Here is a 19,132-nt window from a genome sequence, read left to right on the forward strand (position 1 = left end):
TCGCCAAGCTGCAGGTAGGAGCGAAAGGAGCTATAACATGTTCCTGGCGAGCTCGCCAAGCTGCAGGTGGTGACCTGCTCCCATTTGCCAAACTGGAGGGGTAAAGAGCAGCAATCCTTCTAGGGGCCCAGACCTCGGGAATCCCCGAGCCAGAATTGTAACACTATAGATAGCCCTCCTACCCTCCGCCAATGTCAGGTAGCTGCTCCGCACGACAGCAAGTACTGGCGGGGCCAGGCCAGCCTGGGAGCCCTCCGCTGGAGCGAGGCTGCAGGCTCAACAAGCTGAAAATACATCTCCCCTACCCCCACTATTCGGTGATCTATGGGCGGCAGGAATGAGAGGGCTGTAGCATGCCCTCCCCAGCCCTGGGGGCTTCACGGTTGCTGGTGTCACTGAGTTTTTACACACCACCGCATTCCCTTTGTCCAGATCCTGGCACCCGCAGCAGAATCCACTTGGGGTATGCCTAGTCCAGCCACAGTCTCGCAGAGAGCCTGCACCTGTGCTGGCACCTGGAGGTGTCTGGCCCTCCACAGCTGACAACATGCCTGGCTGTGAGCACTGGCCAAACGCCGCACTCACTGGCTCATACACCACTTTGGTCGCTCATACACCCGGCGCTGCTCCGTGCCTGGTACGCCTTTGAAGGGCAAGGGATTCGGGCCAGTAGTACAAACTGAGGCAACCTGGTGGGCCAAGTGGGCGGAACGAGCCCAGCGGGTGCAAGTAAAACTTAAGCAGAGGCACTGCCAGCCACAGAGGTTTCCAGCTGGTGAAGTGACGTGTGAAAGATCCTGTGACAATAAGAAGTAGGAAGCTTTCGGTGTTGACAGGTTAATTCTGATTATGGTGTTGGATTCACGGGTGTATACACATCAAATGCATGTAATCACAATCAAAATATTATAAAATTGACATATTACACATATTGATTTTTCCAATCAAAGAACATGGTATATCTCTACATTGATTTTTGTCTTTAAATTATCTTAGAAATGTTCTATAGATTTAGGGGATAGGTCATTCATAGTGTCACTCAAATTTACTTTTAAATACCTAATGTCTACTGATGTTATTTAAAATTCTATAATTTTTTAAATTTTCAATTTCTGCATATTTAAAATAGAACTAATTTTTCTCTATTGACTTTATTCTCTAACATTGCTAAACTCAATTGTTGTTTTTAATAGTTTTTGTTTTGTTTTGCTTTTAGAGTTTCATTAGAATTATCTACATGGACAATTATGTGTTTTCTGAAACTAAAGATAGTATCAATTTGTACTTATTTTTCTCATCTTACTGCACTAAGGCTTTTGGTTAAATGTTGAGAAGACAGTATGAGAGTCAACAGCTTTGCCTTCTTATTGATTTTAGAATGAGAATAATCACAGTTTTACCATTGTTTTGACATCAGCTGTAGAATTTTCATCAATGTCTTTTGTTAGGTTGAAAAAATTATCTTTATTCCTGTTTTACCCACCTCTTTTTATTATTGTTAGAGTTGAATTGTGCCAAAAAATGTCTACATCTATAGAGGCGATCAAATGCTTCTTTCTTTTATTTTTAATTTGTTAATATGGTGAATTAAATTAATTGATATCAAAATGTTATATCAAATTTGTATTTCCAGGATAAAATCCATTGGGTCCCAATATATTATATATTTATGTGTTTTCAGATTTGACTTACAAACATTTTGCTTGAAATTTTTGCATATATTCATGAAAGATGTTGGTCTGCAGTTTTTTTGTTTTGTTTTACTTGTAATACCTTTGTCTAGTTTTGGTATCACAATAATTCTAGCCTCACCCATTGTGTTTGCTTCTTCTCTATTTTCTAAAAGACCTTGTTTTGAATTGGTATCATTTCTCATTAAATGTTTCAGAAAATTTCCCTATTAAACCATCTGGGCCTTGTGTATCTTTTATAGAAATTTTTTCACTATGAATTCAACTTGTTATAGATTTATGACTATTCAAGTTATCTCTTGTTCAGCAAACTTCAGTAGTCTATGCCTTCAAAAAATTTGTTCATTTTGTTAAATTGTGAAATATATTACCAAAGAATTCTTTATAATATTTCCTTATTATACTTTAAATGCTCTTAGGATCTCTAGTAATATCTTCCTTTATCATTCTTGATAATATTACCTTGTTATTTCTCTGTTTTTCTTTTCCTGATAATTCAGGTAGGAAATTTATCAAATATATTAATCTTTTCAAACAATGACCTTTTGGTTTTTTTAATCCTATTGTGATTCTTTTCTATTTTATTAATTTTTGCATTTTAAAAATTTTCTTTCTTCTGCTAGTGTAAAATTTCTTTATTTTTTTTTAGCTTATTACTGTGAGAAGCTTAGTTCATAAATTGGGAAATGCTCTTTTTTTCCTAGCTGCAACCCACAATTTTGAACACATTGTAATTTCAGTTTTTTTCAAAATATTTTAAAATATTTCTTGTGATTTCTTCTTTGATCCATAGTTGATTCAGAAAAGTGTTGTTTAATTTTAAAATATTTTGGTACTTTTGATCTCTTCCTTTTACTAATTACTAATTTATTTTTGTTATCAGTGGACAAGCTCTGTGGTATTTTACTAATTGCAAATTCACTATGACTTATTTTGTGGGACTAGGTGTGGTCTACCTTGGAAAATGTTCCAGGTGCACTTGGAACATTAGTACCCTTTGTTTTGGTGTAGGTTCGAGTGTTCCGTAATTACCATTAGGTTAGTGGTTGATGATGTTACTCATCTTCCAGATTTTTACTGGTTTTCTGCCGTATTCTATCAGTTATCAAAAAGTGGTATTGGAATCTTCAACTGCCATTGTAAATGTGTCTATTTCTACTTTATTTGTATCATTTTTGTTTTATAATGCTTCATGATAGGTTCATTTGCATTTACATATTTAGTTTTATTGGACTCCTGTATTATTTGAAATGACCTGCTTTATCTCTGGTAACATTTATTCTCTCAAATTTATTTTGTTTTATTTTATTATATGATTTCAGATTTCTCTTGAGTAATGTTAAAATGTCATAGTTTTTCTATTCTCTTATATTTATCCAGAGTTCATATATTTAAGGTATCTTTCTTGTAGACTTAACTTTTTCAGGAATTCTAGACACCTTGGGCTCCCTAACTTCATCTTCTGGAATCAGGGAGACAGCCAGGCTCTATTGAGTTCTCATGCACTCTACCCTAGTCTCAAACACTCTCCAGGCAAGGTGCGGACTTAATCATTGGGCTCTACTCATTGTTCCCTTTTGCTGATGGAGTCCTGCCTTATGCTGCCTGCCAACCAATGTCTGAGAGCCATTTTTAAAAAATATAAATTTGTCTGACTTTTTGTTTGTTTAAGGTGTGAAACTAATTCTGTTTTCTGGTATTTTACTCCTCATGAGAAGAATATAATTGTTATATTTTGCCTATATGAAATTCCAAACATTCAAATTGTCAATCAGACTCACACAAACCAGAGAGCTTCCCCTGTATCAAGCCTTCCTAATTGTTGCCAGGATTTAAGTGATTGCAATGCACAGTAGAGGAGGTCTGGGTTCACCAACACAGCTTAAAGTTTCATTTTAGGCTGCAGTAATAGGTATTCTTGCCCAGGTTAACATGGAGTTTCTATGTAATATACACAGATGCATAATTTTCATAGAAGAGTCATTTTGGACATGACACATCTTCAATTTTTTTTTCTAATAATTTGTATAAGGGTTGACAGGTTATGACCAATGGTCAAATTCAGCTTACCATGATTTTGTATAGCTGGAAAGCTAAGAATGGCTTTTAAAATTATTGTCAAAAAGAAGAGAGAAAAAAGAATATGTAAAAGAGATTTCATGTGACCTGCAAAGCCTGAGCTGTTTACTATGTAGCTACCTTACAGAAAAAAGCTTGTGGAGTCCTGATTTATGTGACTCTGTCTATAAAATCTATGTCACCTATAGGTTTTATAAGTATCTGTGGACAGGCTAGGTTTATACTGTCACAGTTGTTCTGCTATAAGAAAATACTATTTGTTTGATTGCCAGGAGGTCTGTCAATATTTTTATAAGGATATTTGACTGGGTTATCTTCCTTATTACTGGAAGCATAGTCTCTGCACCATGAGCACAGGCAATAGGTTGCAAACTTTCGGAGTAACTATACCTTTCTTGTAAACATGACTATACTCTTACTAATTTGAATGCCTTATCTGTGAGTTATTTTACATTGTTTTACATATAACATCACATCAGTCATGAATATTTATTTATTTCTTATCATTAGATTTTGTTTTTATTTCTCACCTTACTGTACTGGTTAGGACCTCCAGAAGAGTATTAAATAGAAGGAATAGAAAAATTTTTTTGAACTTTTTTTCTGATTACCTTGATTTAACAAATTTTTCAGAAGTTATTCAAAGAAACAAAATTTGTTTCACTTGTCTCCATAAGAAAAATGTAGAGAATGACATCAATTTTTAAACATTTTTTTCATCGTAACTATATAACTATAAAGATTGATTATTTAAGAAATAAATACGGTGTGTAACCAACAATCACAATTAAGGTATAGAACATTTCCATCATTCCAGTATGTTCCACTGTGCCCCTTTGCACTGAAAGCCCTCCCCCTACACCAAGATTCTGGCAGTAATTGATGTTTCTGTCTTGAAAGTCATTCCCTTTATCAAAATTTTATATAAAATATCCGTCTTTTACTTTTTTAATTAGTATAATGCTTTTGAAATTCATCCATAGTATTTCATGCATTAATAATTTGTTTTAATTAGTTGACTAGTATTCCTTTGTGTGGCTACACCACAACTGGTTTATTCAATCATCAGTTCATGGACATTTGGGCTCTCTCTGCATTTTAGCTATTACAAGTAAAGTAGCTATGAATATTCAAGATTTTGAATTATTTTTGGTTCAAGTCGCAGGAGTGCAGTACTTTATTGTATGGCAAGTATATGTTTAATTTTACAAGAAACTACAATACTCTTTTCAACATAGCTATATCTTTTGTATTTCACATAGCAATATATGTAAGTTCCAGTTTTCTACATTCTCTCCAAGACCTGGTATTGTCAGTGTTTTAATTATTCATTTTACTGCGTGTATAGTAATGATGCTGTGTGGTTTTAATTTGCATTTTTAAATATCAAATAAAGTTGCACATTTTATGTATTTATTTGCATCCATGTATCTTCTTTGGTGAAGTGTTTGTTCTAATATTTGCCCATTTTTTCTTAGATAATTTGTCTTTTCATTATTGAACCATAAGGATTATTCATATGTAGTCGATACAAGTCCTTGATCAAATTTGTGATACGTACATAATTTCCGCAAGTTTGTGGTTTTCCATTTCATTTTCTTGATAGTAAATTTTCAAATAAAAGTTTGGTTTTGCTTAGAGTCCCAGTTTTTATTTTTTTCTTTTATATGTATTTTTTTCTGTCCTTGAATGAGTGAAAACATAATTTACTTTTACATTTAAGTCTGAGATTCGTTTTGAATTAGCGTTTACCTACAATATCGGGTAATAGTTCAAATTTATTTCTTTTTTTAGTGCTTTCTGACTGCTGAAACACAACTTTTTGAAGAAATTATTCTATCCTCAGTAATTATCTTTGTGCATTTGTCAAAAATCAAATGTATAGGTACACATGTACATACGTCTAAGTCTACTTCTGGCCTTGTTATTCTGTTCCATTAATTTACATGCCTATCCCTAAACCAATGCCTCAGTCACTGTCTTGATTACTGAAGCTTTAGCATAAATCCTGAAACCAGGATGGTTAGTCCTTCAACTTCGTTGTTCCTTTTTACAAAACTGTTTTGGCTCTTTTAAGTCCTTTATATTTCCATATAGACTTTAAAATTCGTTTTTCAATTTCAACAGAACGCCTACTGGGATTTATCTTGGGAATTAAGTGAAATAAGTGAATTTATTCAGGTCTTCTAAGATTCATCTGAATATTTTGCTCTTTTTACTATGCAATCTTGTACATATTTTATTGTTTGTCCTAAGTATTTTATATTTTTGATGGTACTGTACATGATGTTTTTAAAATTTCAGTTTTCAATGGGATATTACTAGTATATGGTAATACATGTAAATTTTATACTAACCTTGTATCATAATACATTGTTAAACTCACTTATAGGTATTGATTCCTTTTTAAAAAATTTATTACAATTTTATGCATAGCCTATCATGTTGTCTGCACAAAAACCTGACTTTAACTATTCTCAAATTTATTTCCTTTTGATCTCTCTTTTTTCCTTCCTTTCTTCTTCTCTTTTTTACATTTTTCTTTCTTGAATTCTTCAGAAGGATGTTGAATAGAAATTATTAGAGCTGAAAACTTTGCTCTTTTCCTAATATTCAACAGTAGGAAATAATAGCATTTTAATATTAAGATGTGGGCTTTAGTCCTTTATTATTAATGTTGATAATTTATAATAAATTATTTTATCATAATCTTTTATTTTAATAGCTTATCAATCTTAATTATATTTTTAAAGGGCCAACTTTTATTTGATTGTTGCTATTCTTTAACCATATTCTATTTCATTGATTTTTATGTTTTTAATTCTGCTTAATTTCTCTCTCTCTAATGAGGTATACATTTAGATATTTTTAAAAATTTTTTCTGATTTATGCCTTTTAATATAAGCTTTTACTACTGTGCCTATCCCTGCAAAGCGCTGCATTAACTGTGTGCCACAAATCTTGATAAACTCCTTTCATCTTCATTCATTTCAATATTTTTTCCTTATTTTCCTTGTGATTTATTCCTTGATCAATGGGTATTTATTTAGTGATGTACTGTTGAATTTTCTAGTATTTGGGAATTTAGCTGTGATAAGAAAATTTACTTTGCATGAATTGAATTGTTTTAAATTTATTAATATGTTTTTTAAAAAAAAGACTAACAAAAAAGAAGATCCAGAAAATTATATCAATGAATGTTTCTTTTGCACTTGTAATGATACACATTATAATGTTACTGAGGAAAGCATTCTACAAAGGTCTGATAGGGTCTTGATAATGTCAATCAAGATTTGTATATATTTACAGATATTTTTGTTCACATTATATTTTAGAGAAATATTTTGAAATCATAAATATATTTGTAGATATTTCTATTTATCTTATCAGTCATATTAGATGTTACCTATAAAATGTGGTGTTCTTTGCATACATATTTGAGCTTGTTACAGATTCTTAATTATTTTACCAGTTTATCATATAAAATTTGCTCTTTCTCACTATAATATTTATTCTGAAGTCTAAATTATGCAATATCAATATAGCTACTCACTTTCTTTGATTAATGGTGGTGTGTCCGGAATTGGTGGGTTCTTGGTCTCACTTACTTCAATAATGAAGCCGCGGACCCTTGCAGTGAGTGTTATAGCTCTTAAGGTGGCGTATCTGGAGTTTGTTCCTTCTGATGTTCAGATGTGTTCGGAGTTTCTTCCTTCTGGTGGATTCGTGGTCTCGCTGGCTTCAGGGGTGAAGCTGCAGACCTTCGCGGTGAGTGTTACAGCTCATAAAAGCAGTGTGGACCCAGAGAGTGAGCTGTAGCAAGATTTATTGCAAAGAGCGAAAGATCAAAGCTTCCACAGCGTGGAAGGGGACCCGAGCAGGTTGCCACTGCTGGCTCGGTCAGCCTGCTTTTAGTCTCTTATCTGGCCCCACTCACGTCGTGCTGATTGGTAGAGCCGAGTGGTCTGTTTTGACAGGGCGCTGATTGGTGCGTTTACCATCCCTGAGCTAGACATAAAGGTTCTACATGTCCCCATCAAATCAGTTAGATACAGAGTATCGACACAAAGGTTCTCCAAGGCCCCACCAGAGCAGCTAGATACAGAGTATCAATTGGTGCATTCACAAACCGTGAGCTAGACACAGGGTGCTGATTGGTGTTTACAAACCTTGAGCTAGATAGAGTGCCGATTGGTGTATTTACAATCCTTGAGCTAGACATAAAGGTTCTCTAAGGCACCACCAGAGCAGCTAGATACAGAGTGTAAATTGGTGCACTCACAAACCTTGAGCTAGACACAGGGTGCTGATTGGTGTGTTTACAAACCCTGAGCTAGATACAGAGTGCCGATTGGTGTATTTACAATCCCTGAGCTAGACATAAAGGTTCTCCAAGGCCTCACCAGAGTAGCTAGATACAGAGTGTCGATTGGTGCATTCACAGACCCTGAGCTAGATACAGGGTGCTGAGTGGTGTATTTACAATCCCTGAGCTAGACAGAAAGGTTCTCCTCATCTCCACCAGACTCAGGAGCCCAGCTGGCTTCACCCAGTGGATCCTGCACTGGGGCTGCAGGTGGAGCTGCCTGCCAGTCCTGCGCCATGCACTCGCACTCCTCAGTCCTTGGGTGGTCGATGGGACTGGGCGCAGTGGAGCAGGGGGTGGCGCTCGTCGGGGAGACTCCGGTGGCACAGGAGCCCATGGAGGGGGTGGGAGGCTCAGGCATGGCGGGCTGCAGGTCCCGAGCCCTGCCCCACAGGAAGGCAGCTGAGGCCCGGTGAGAAATCGAGTGCAGCGCCAGTGGGCTGGCACTGCTGGGGGACCCAGTACACCCTCCGCAGCTGCTGGCCCGGGTGCTAAGCCCCTCATTGCCCAGGGCCAGCAGGGCCGGCTGGCTGCTCCGAGTGCAGGGACCGCCAAGCCCACTCCCACCCGGAACTCCAGCTGGCCCACAAGTGCCGTGCGCAGCCCCAATTTCCGCTCGGGCCTCTCCCTCCACACCTCCCTGCAAGCTGAGCTCCCGCCTTGGCCAGCCCAGAAAGGGGCTCCCACAGTGCAGCGGTGGGCTGAAGGGCTCCTCAAGTGCCGCCAAAGTGGGAGCCAAGGCAGAGGAGGCGCCCAGAGCAATCGAGGGCTGTGAGGACTGCCAGCACGCTGTCACCTCTCAGTGGCATGGTATATGCTTTATTTGTTCTGTTACTTTTCAAATATCTATGCATTTATAGTTAATGTGACTTTATTATATGCAGCAAGTATTAGGTAACACTTTGCATTCACATTTAGGTGCTCTAACTTTAACGGGAATAATCATGCCATTTAGTTTTCATGCAATTTTTAAGATGATTATGGTTAACCATATCATGAGCTATTTGTTTTCTGTTTGTCCCATTTGGTTTTGATTTCTTTATTTCTCATATCAATTATTTTATAATTTATTTTTATCATCCCTAATGGATTATGAAATATACTTTTTCATGTTTATCCATGTGCATGCACGCTTGGTTGCCCTAGGGTTTTCATCATGCATCTTTAACCAACAAAACTCTACCTTAAAATAATGTTGTATCACTTAATTTACACTTTAGTATCTTACAAATATATAATCTATAAATTAATTTCTTCATATTCATTGCAATTATCATAATGTTTTTACTTCTACATGTTACACCACAGTTTATTATTACAGTCTTAATTGTAGCCTTAGTTTTATACTCAGTGATGTTTAAATGAGATCTTGTAAATTTGAAACGTTCTATGTTTACTCACACATTTATTTTTACCAGTACTGTTCCTTTATTTTTGTAGGTAGAGATTTTTAAATGAGCTATATAATGATTAATTTTACATGTCAATGTGGTTAGAGCTATTGTGCTTGCCTGTTTGTTTAAACACTATATGCTGCTGTGAAAGTATTTTTTATATCTGATTAACTTTTAAAATCAGTAGACTTTAAGTAAAATTGATTACCTCCATAATCGTGTGGGCCTCAGTCAATCCGTTTAAGGCCTTAAGAACAAAGACTGAGGTTTTACAAAGAAACAGAAATTCTACTTCAAGACTGCATTGTGGGAACCTTGCCTGAGTTTACAGCCTGTTGTCCTGCCCTGTAGATTTTAGATTTAATTATGGACTCAAGGCTGTAACTTTTTTTTTTTTTTTTGAAACAGTCTCTCTGTGATGCCCAGGCTGAAGTGCAGTGGCGTGATCTTGGCTCACTGCAAGCTCCGCCTCCCGGGTTCACACCATTCTCCTGCCTCAGCCTCCCAAGTAGCTGGGACTACAGGCGCCTGCCACTACGCCCAGCTAATTTTTAATATTTTTAGTAGAGACGGGGTTTCACCGTGTTAGCCAGGATGGTCTTGTTCTCCTGACCTCGTGATCTGCCCATCTGGGCATCCCAAAATGCTGGGATTACAGACAGGTGTGAGCCACCGCGCCCGGCCTGTAACTCTTAACTCTAGATTTTGAGCCTACCAAATTTCAGTACTTAGACTTAGCAACCTCCACAATCATATGAGCCAATTATTTAAAATATGTATTTCCTGCCCGCCCCCCCACCCGCCGTGTGTGTGTGTGTGTGTGTGTGTGTGTGTGTGTGTGTGTTTGCGTGCCTGTGTGTTGTGTGTGTCTGTGTCTGTATTTTATTGTCTCTGTTTCTCTGAAAAACCCTAATGGAGTATCATTTCCTTTTTGCATAAAGACTAAGAGTTCATCTCTGTTGCCAGTGATTTTCTCATCTTTTGCATGAATGGAAAAGACTTTATTTCACATTCAATTTATGAGATATTTTCACTTTGCCAAAACTGTGTTGGTGGTTTTTTCTTTCTTTTAGTATTTTAAGGCTGACTTTTAATTATCTTCTATATTGCATAGCTTTTGATAACAAATTTGTTATAATTATGATTTATATTCTTCTGTGTGCAGTTTCTTTTTTTCTGCCTACAATTAAGATTTTTTTCTTTATCATTGCTTCTCAGCAATTCATTTATTGTTTGCTTTAGTGCGTCTTTTCTTATTATTTTATTTAGCATTTGATTCTGCTTAAAATTTTATTTCTAGAATGTGTGCTTTTATAGTTTTTATAACATTTTCTGCTACTATTTCTTCAAGTAATGTTTTTGTATATGACCCCCATCACTCTCACTTGTCTTACCCATTGGAGATTCTAACCACATATATATTATACTGCTTAATTTCTTGATATTTTCTCTCAGGCCACTGATGTTGTATTCATTTACTTTTTAGGGTTTTTTTCCTATATTTTATTTTGGATTTTTGTTGCTATTATACCAAAGTTCACTAATCATTTCTTCTTTCAGGTCTCATCTGCTGTAATTCCATCCAGTGTTTTTTGCTCTTTCATTTGCATCGTTAGAAGTTTAATTTCCATCTTGTATTTAGCTTAGTTTTTTTCTGTTCATCATATTTATATATTTTTTCATCTTTTCACATAGGAACATATCTACAATTGCTTTTATTTTTTCTGAATTTATTACCTCTTCCATTTGTTTTTGTTTTATTGACATTTTCCTCCTATATTTTGTTCACTCTTTCTTTATACATGTAGTGATTATTAATGCATTTTAAACATTGAGTGCTATCTGTTTTATATCATTAAGCAGTGTTCAACTTCTTGAAGTCAGTTTGCTTGATAACCAGCTTGATCATGTCAAGGTTTGTTTCTAAGCTCTTTTTTTTTTTTTTTTTTTTTTTTTTTAGTAAGGCTTATAAAAGCCTCATTTTTTAGTGAGGCTTATACTTGCCTTTATCTTAGGGCTAATTGAGTTCTACTTTAAAGGTAGAAAGCTTTGAGTTTTCTGTTACCTGTCATCATTATTCATTAATATCTCTCCATTCTGACTGATAAAAGCTGAAACTATCTTTAGCCCTAAGTGAGTTCTGGGAATTTTTATTCTTATAACTATTAAGTAATTGTTTTCTTCGCTACCCTTTCTACTTTCTACCCTTGGTTGATTTCCCCCTATGCGTTCACAGATTTTTATTCAGCCAAAACTTATTGGGATTCTTATGCAGATTTCTAAAAATCTTCCTTTCTGTGTAGCTCCCTCAATTTGACTTATCTGCCCTACAAATTCTAGCTATCTCATATTCCTTGAACTCTATTCTCTGTGTTCTCTTTCAAGAGAGATTTCTGTGTTGATTTTAGTTTTTCTCTCCTGTGACATTGAGAATTATATCATCTTCCAAAAGTCTAAATAATGGTAGGACTCACAGAATTTGTTTCCCATTTCTCAGAGATGGCAGTATTTCATTGTCTATTGCCTATGACTGAAAATTGTTTCTTACAATTTCTCCAGTTTCTACTTGTTTATGGTGAGAGGATAATTTTCGATCATTTTGTTTCTTCATGACTGAAAATGTAAATCTCATGGGTTATTTAAAAATGCATTCCTTATTTTCTAAACTGGATTTAGTCTTCTTGGGATGCCATAAAAATGTATCACAGACTTGGTGGCTTGAACACCAGACTTTTGTTTTATCACAGCTCTGGAGCCTGGAGGTCCAAGAATAAGATGTAGCAATTGTTCATGTCTGGTGAGGCCTCTCTCCTTAACGTGAAAACAGTTGCCTTCTCACCATGTCCTGCATGGCCTTTTCTTTATGTGCACACACTCCTGGCGTGTCTTCTTGTAAGAACACCGATGTTATAGAATTAGGGTCCTAGCTTTCTAACTTCATGTAACCTTAATAACCTCCTTAAAAGTTGTATCTTCAAATACAGTCAAATTGGGTGTTAACGGCTTTAACATGTGAATATATGGGGTGGGGAGCAATTCAGGCTGTAGCACAAACATATGCAATTTTTCTAATTAACATTTTAATATAATTAAATACCAACTTAATTCATATAATCTGTATATCAGTTTTTGAAATTTGCCAGAAATTGCCTCATGACTTTTGATATGGTTTGGCTATGTCCCCAACCAAATCCCATCTTGAATTGTAATTCCCATAATCCTCATGCATTTTGGAGAGACCCAGTGGGAGGTAATTGAATCATTTGGGTGGTTTCCCCCATGCTGTTCTCCTGATAGTGAGTGAATTTTCAGGAGATCCGATGGTTATCTAAGTGTCTGACCTTTCCCCGCTGTCATTCATTCTCTCTTCTGCCACCCTGTGAAGAGGTGCCTTCCACCATGATTGTAAGTTTCCTGAGGACTTCCCAGCCATGTGGAACTGTGAGTCAATTCCTCTTTCCTTTATAAATTACCCAGTCTCAGGTATTTCTTCATAGCAGCATGAGAACGGGGTAATACAACTTTGTGTATGGTCCTTTATAAATCTCAAAAATTTCTACACATAAAATTATGTTTATTATGTAGTTTTTATGTGTGCTGCTCATGCTCACTTGGTTCTTACGGAGTTTGCAAAAGCCTACAAAGCACAAACGGCCACAGATGATGGGATCAATATCCCAGATTTATCTCTTCTCCCTGATCCTGGCCTGGCCATTCTTCACTGTATTGTTAGTTTTCTGACTGCTTTAAGTGCCAGCGCCCTAACTTTTCTAATTGTCTTTAGTGGAAGAATTGGTCTGAATTACCTGGTCAACTGTTACTAAAGCATTAAAAAGGAACTCCTTACTGGTTCTCCTTTCTTGGTTGGGAATACTGATTGTATTAGCCCATTCCTACACTGCTATGAAGAACTACCTGAGACTTGGTAATACATAAAGGAAAGAGGTTTAATTTACTTATGGTTCTGCATTGCTGAGAAGGCCTCAGGAAACTTAAAATCATGGCAGAAGGCAAATGGGAGGAGCAGGCACTTTCTTCACAGGGTGGCAGGATGGAGTGACTGCCAGCAGGAGAAATGCCTGATGCTTATAAAACCATCAGATTTCTTGAGACTCACTCACTAGCAAAAGAACAGCATAGGGGAAACCGGGCATTGGGCACTCCACTGTCCAGCCCTACAACTGAAACAACAGAGGGCACTTTATAGTAAACAAAGGTCAGGTCCATACACTTGCTTGTCTGGCAGCTGTCTCCTACCTGCCAATGCCATCCACTGGCCCTTGGGTCAAACCTACAGCCAAATAGAAAACCTGCTGACAGAAGTGTGTGACCCTATAGAAGCAAAGTTAAAAGACCCTATCCAGCACAACCCTCTCCAGATGAGAAGAAACGAGCATAAGATTTCTGCAACCATGAAAAATAAAATGTGACACCACCGAAGGCTTGCTTTAGCTCTCCAGCAGTTGTCCCTAGCCAAAATAGAGCAGAGAGATGAAAGATAAAGACTTCAAATTATGTATTCCAGGCAAACTCAATGAGATCCAAGATAAGATTGAAAATCAACACAAAGAAACACCTAAAACAATGCAGGAAATAAAGGAAGAACTAAACATCTTAAAAAGAACCTAATCAGAGCTACTGCAACTGAAAAACTCACATAATGAATTTCAAATGCAACAGAAACTTTTATTAATAGACTAGACCAAACAGAAAAAAGAATTTCAGAGCATGAAGATTGGTCTTTGAAGCTAACTGAGTCAGACAAAAATAAAGAAGATTTTTTTTTTTAAATCAACTAAGTCTTTGAGGGATATGAGATTGTGTAAAGCTGCCAAGCCTATAAATTAATGGCATTTCTGGGGGATAAGGATAAAATGCAATCAACATGGAAAATATATTTGAGGGAATAATTCAAGAAAATTTCCCTAATCTTGCTAGAATTAGACATCCAGATATAAGACATACAGAGAATGCCTAAGAGATGCTATACAAAACAAACATCACCATGGCATATAGTCACTAGACATCAAAGGTCAATGCTAAAGAAAAAAATCTTAAAGGCAGCTAGAGAAGAAGGTCAGATCATGTACAAATATAACCCCCTTCAGGTTAGCAGCAGACTTCTCAGCAGAAGCCCTGCAAGCCAGAAGAGACTAGGGGCCAATTTTCAGCATTGTCAAATAAAAGAAACTCCAATGAAGAATTTCATTCCCTGCACAACTAAACTTCATAAGCAAAGGAGAAATAAAATCTTTTTCAGACAAGTGATTGCTAAGAGAACTCATTATCACTAGACTAGCATTACAAGAGATTTTTAAGGGAATTCTAGGCATGGAGATGAAAGAATGATATCTGCTACTACAAAACCATACCTAAGTACACTGGCCACAGATCCATTAAAGACATGACATAATAGAAACTACAAAACAATCAGGTAACAATTTCACACTAGGATCAAAACCTCACACATTAGTATTAACCTATTGAATGTAAATGCCCAACTTAAAAGGCACAAAGTATTGAGTTGGATAAGAAAATAAGACTTATATGTCTGCTGTCTTCAAGAGACCTATCTTTCATGTAACAACACTACCACACTCAAGGTAATAAGGTTTCAACTACATAATAATAAAGGTTTCAATCCAACAAGTTGACTTAAGTATCTTAAATATATGGTACCCAACATTGGAGCATCCAGATTCATAAAACAATTACTTCTATATCTACAAAAAGACTTAGACATTCACACAATAGTAGTGGGGGAATGTAATGCCCCATAGACAAGGCTAGACATATCATTGAGCCAGAAAACTAACAAATTTTGGACATAAATTTGACATTTGATCAATTGAATCTAATAGACATAGAACACTCCACCCCATTAACCACTGAATATATTCTTTTCATCTGCACATGGAACGTAGTCTAAGATCAACCACATGCTCAGCCGTAAAGCAATTCTCAATAAAGTCAGAAAAATAAAAATCATACCAAGCATACTTTTCTCTCAAAATCACACAAATACAAATACATGACAATTAAACAATTAAACAACTTTCTCCTGAATGACTTCTGGGTAAACAATGAAATTAAGTCAGAAATTTAAAAACTCTTTAAAAAAATGAAAACAGAGATACAACATACTAAAGTCTCTGGAATGCAGCAAAAGCAGTGTTAAGAGGAAAGTTTAGAGCACTAAAAGCCTACATCAAGAAGTTAGAAAAATCTTAAATTAATTATGTAACATCATGTCTGGGGGAATTAGAAAAGCAAAGAACAAACAAACCTTAAAGCTAGCAGAAGAAAAGTCATAACTAAAATCAGAGCAAAACTGAATGGAATTGAGACCCCGCAATCCATACAAAGGATCAATGAAACCAAAGCTAGTTCTTCAAAAGGATTAACAAGATCGATAGACCAACAGCTAGCTTAACAAAGAAAAAAAAGAGAGAAATCCCAAATAAGCACAATCAGAAACAACAAAGATGACATTACAACCTATCCCACAAAATATGAAATGTCCTCAGAGACTAGTATGAACACTGCTACGCATAAAAACCAGAAAATCTAGAGGAAATAGTTAAATTCCTGGAAAATTACAGGCTCTCAAGACTGAATGAGGAAGAAATTGAAACTATAAACTAACCATTAAAGAGTTCTAAAATTGAATCAGTAATACTAACCCCAAAGAGCGCTGGACCAGGTGGGTTCTCAGGCAAATTCTACCAGATGTGCAAAGAGTAGATACTAATCCTACTGAAACCATTTCAAAAAAAAAAAAAAAAAATGGAGAAGGAGGGACTCTTCTCTCACTCATTTTGTGAAGCCAGCATCACTCTAATACCAAAATCTGACAATGACACAATGAAAAAAGAAAACAAGAGACCCAAATCCCTGATGAACATAGATGTAAAAATCCTGACAAAACACTAGCAAATCAAATCCAGCAGTAAATCAAAAAGTTAACTAATTATAATAAAGTAGGTTTTATTCCTGTCATGCAGGGCTGGTTTAACATATGCACAACAATAAATGTAATCCACAGCATAAACAGAATTTTTTAAAAAGCTATATTATCATCTCATAGTCACAGAAAAAGATTTTGAAAAAAATCCAACATCCCTTCTTTATAAAAACTCTCCGCAAACTAGATTTCAAAAGAACATACGTCAAAATAATAGCAGTCATCCAAGACAAACCTACAGTTACACTGAATGGGCACAAGCTGGAAGCATTCCATTTAAGAAATGGAACAAGATAAGGATGCCCACTCTCACCACTCCTATTCAAAATCGTGCTGGAAGTCCTAGCCAGAACAATTAGGCAAGAGAAAAAAATAAGAGACATCCATATAGGAAAATAAGTCAAATTAGCCTTCTTTACTTATTATATGCTTCTATAAAGCAGAAAACCCTAAAGACTCTGCCAAAAGGTTCCTAGACCTGATAAACGACTTCAGTAAAATCTCAGGATACAAAATCTTTGCACAAAAATAAGTAGTATTTCTATATACCAATAGCATTAAAATTGAGAGGCAAATCAAGAATGTAATCTCATGTACAATAGCCACAAAAAATTAAAATATCTAGAAATACATCTAACCAAGAAGGTGAAAAATATCTACAAGGAAATTACAAAACACTGATGAAAGAAGTTATCTTACAAACAAATGGAACACCATCCCATGTTCATAGGTCAGAAGAATCAATATTATTAAAATGGTCATATGGCCCAAAGCATCTACAGATTCAATGTTATTTTAGACAGCCCAATTTTCCATTTTTACCCTTCTGACATACTCATGATGTCAACTGGTTCCAAGATATGAGCTATATTTTCAAAATATGGTAGAAAATACCTACTGCAGTAAGCTATTAACCTAAAAAAATGTGGTTGACACATTTGCCTTATGGAAGATATCCATGTCATTACTCAGCTCATTGATGAAATAACTAATATTCTTGCTTCCTAAAAATCACCAAAAAATGGAGCTATGTCCATTATTCAGCCCTGCATTTTGACAAGAAATGTTGGTAGGAGTTAAAATCTTTTAGAATATACAGTAAAAAAATTCATTTTCAGACATGATGTAGCCCTCAAATTCTTCTAACCTTTTGCCAAGTTGTTTCTAGCATTTAGGACACAAGGTTAGCAGAAATAAAGGTAGCAGCCTAATGTGCATTTATCCGTTGTGAGATGACAGTTCAACATAGTGCAACTTTCCACCTTTCTCAGGTAAAATTAGGTATTCTTGCATGTAAAATTATATCTGAGGAACTAGTACACAAAGAAGATATAGTTTGCAAACACTTTTTACCAGTCTATGCTCGCCCTTTCATTTTGTTGATTGTTTTCATTGCTGTTAAAACCATGCATTTAATAAAGGGCTACTATACAAGGTATATAAGGAACCCACACAATTCAGTAGCAAATAAACAAGTGTCTTGATAAAAAAATGGGGAAAGCTACCAAATAGACATTTTTCCAAAGAAGAATAAAGAAATGGCCAACAGATATATAAAATGGTGTCCAACATCACTGATCATTAGGGAAATGCAAATCAAAACTGCAATGAGATTATTATCTCACATCTGTTAGGATGACTGTTATCAAAAGACAAGGATTGGTGAGGGTGTGAAGAAAGTAGAAGCCTAATGCACTGTTGATGGTAATGTAAATTGGTACAGCCAATATGAAAAACAGTATGAAGGTTCCTGAAATAATTAAAAATAGAACCACAGTATAATCAGCAATCCCTCTGCAGCAATACCCAAAGGAAATAGAAATCACTACTTCAAATATATATATTCATTCTAGTGTTCATTGCAACTTTCTTCACAATTAACAAAAATATGGAAACAACCTGTGTTCACAAATGGATTAAAAAATTTGGTATATATTTATATACAATGTAATTCAACCTTAAAATCAAAGGAGATTCTGGCATTCATAATAACGGGGATGGACCTGGAAAACATTATGCTACATGAAATAAGTGAGAAAGAAAAAGACAAATACTGCAATATCTCTTAATATAAGGAATCTAAAAAAAGTCAAATACATAGAAACAGAGAGTAGAACGGTGGTTGCCAGTGTTTGGAGGTTGGAGGAAATGAAGAGCTGTTGGTCAAAAGGTACAAACTTGCAGTTATAAGGTGAATACATTCTGGAGAATTAATGTACAACATGGTGGCTATAGTTAATGACTCTACACATGCACACATGTATAGTCATGTGTCACTTAATAATGGGATATATTTTGAGATATATGTCGTGAGGTGATTTCATCACTATGTGAATTGTAGAGTGGACTTACACAAACCTGGATGGCATAGCCTACTACATGTCAAGGCTATGTGGTATAGTCTATTGCTCCTGTGCTACAAACCTGTACAGTGTGTTACTGTACTGAATATTGTAGGCAATTGTAACACAATGTTGAGTGTTTGTACATCTAGAAATAGAAAGGGTAATGCCCTGTGAAGTCACTAGATGATGGCAGTTTTTCAGTTCCAATACAATTTTATGGGACCACTGTCATATATGCTGTCTGCCATTGACTGAAATGTCATGTACACATGACTGTATTTTATACTTGAAAT

This window comes from Hylobates moloch, unplaced genomic scaffold, assembly GCF_009828535.3.
Source record: "Hylobates moloch isolate HMO894 unplaced genomic scaffold, HMol_V3 SCAFFOLD_6, whole genome shotgun sequence".
Classification (NCBI taxonomy): domain Eukaryota; kingdom Metazoa; phylum Chordata; class Mammalia; order Primates; family Hylobatidae; genus Hylobates; species Hylobates moloch.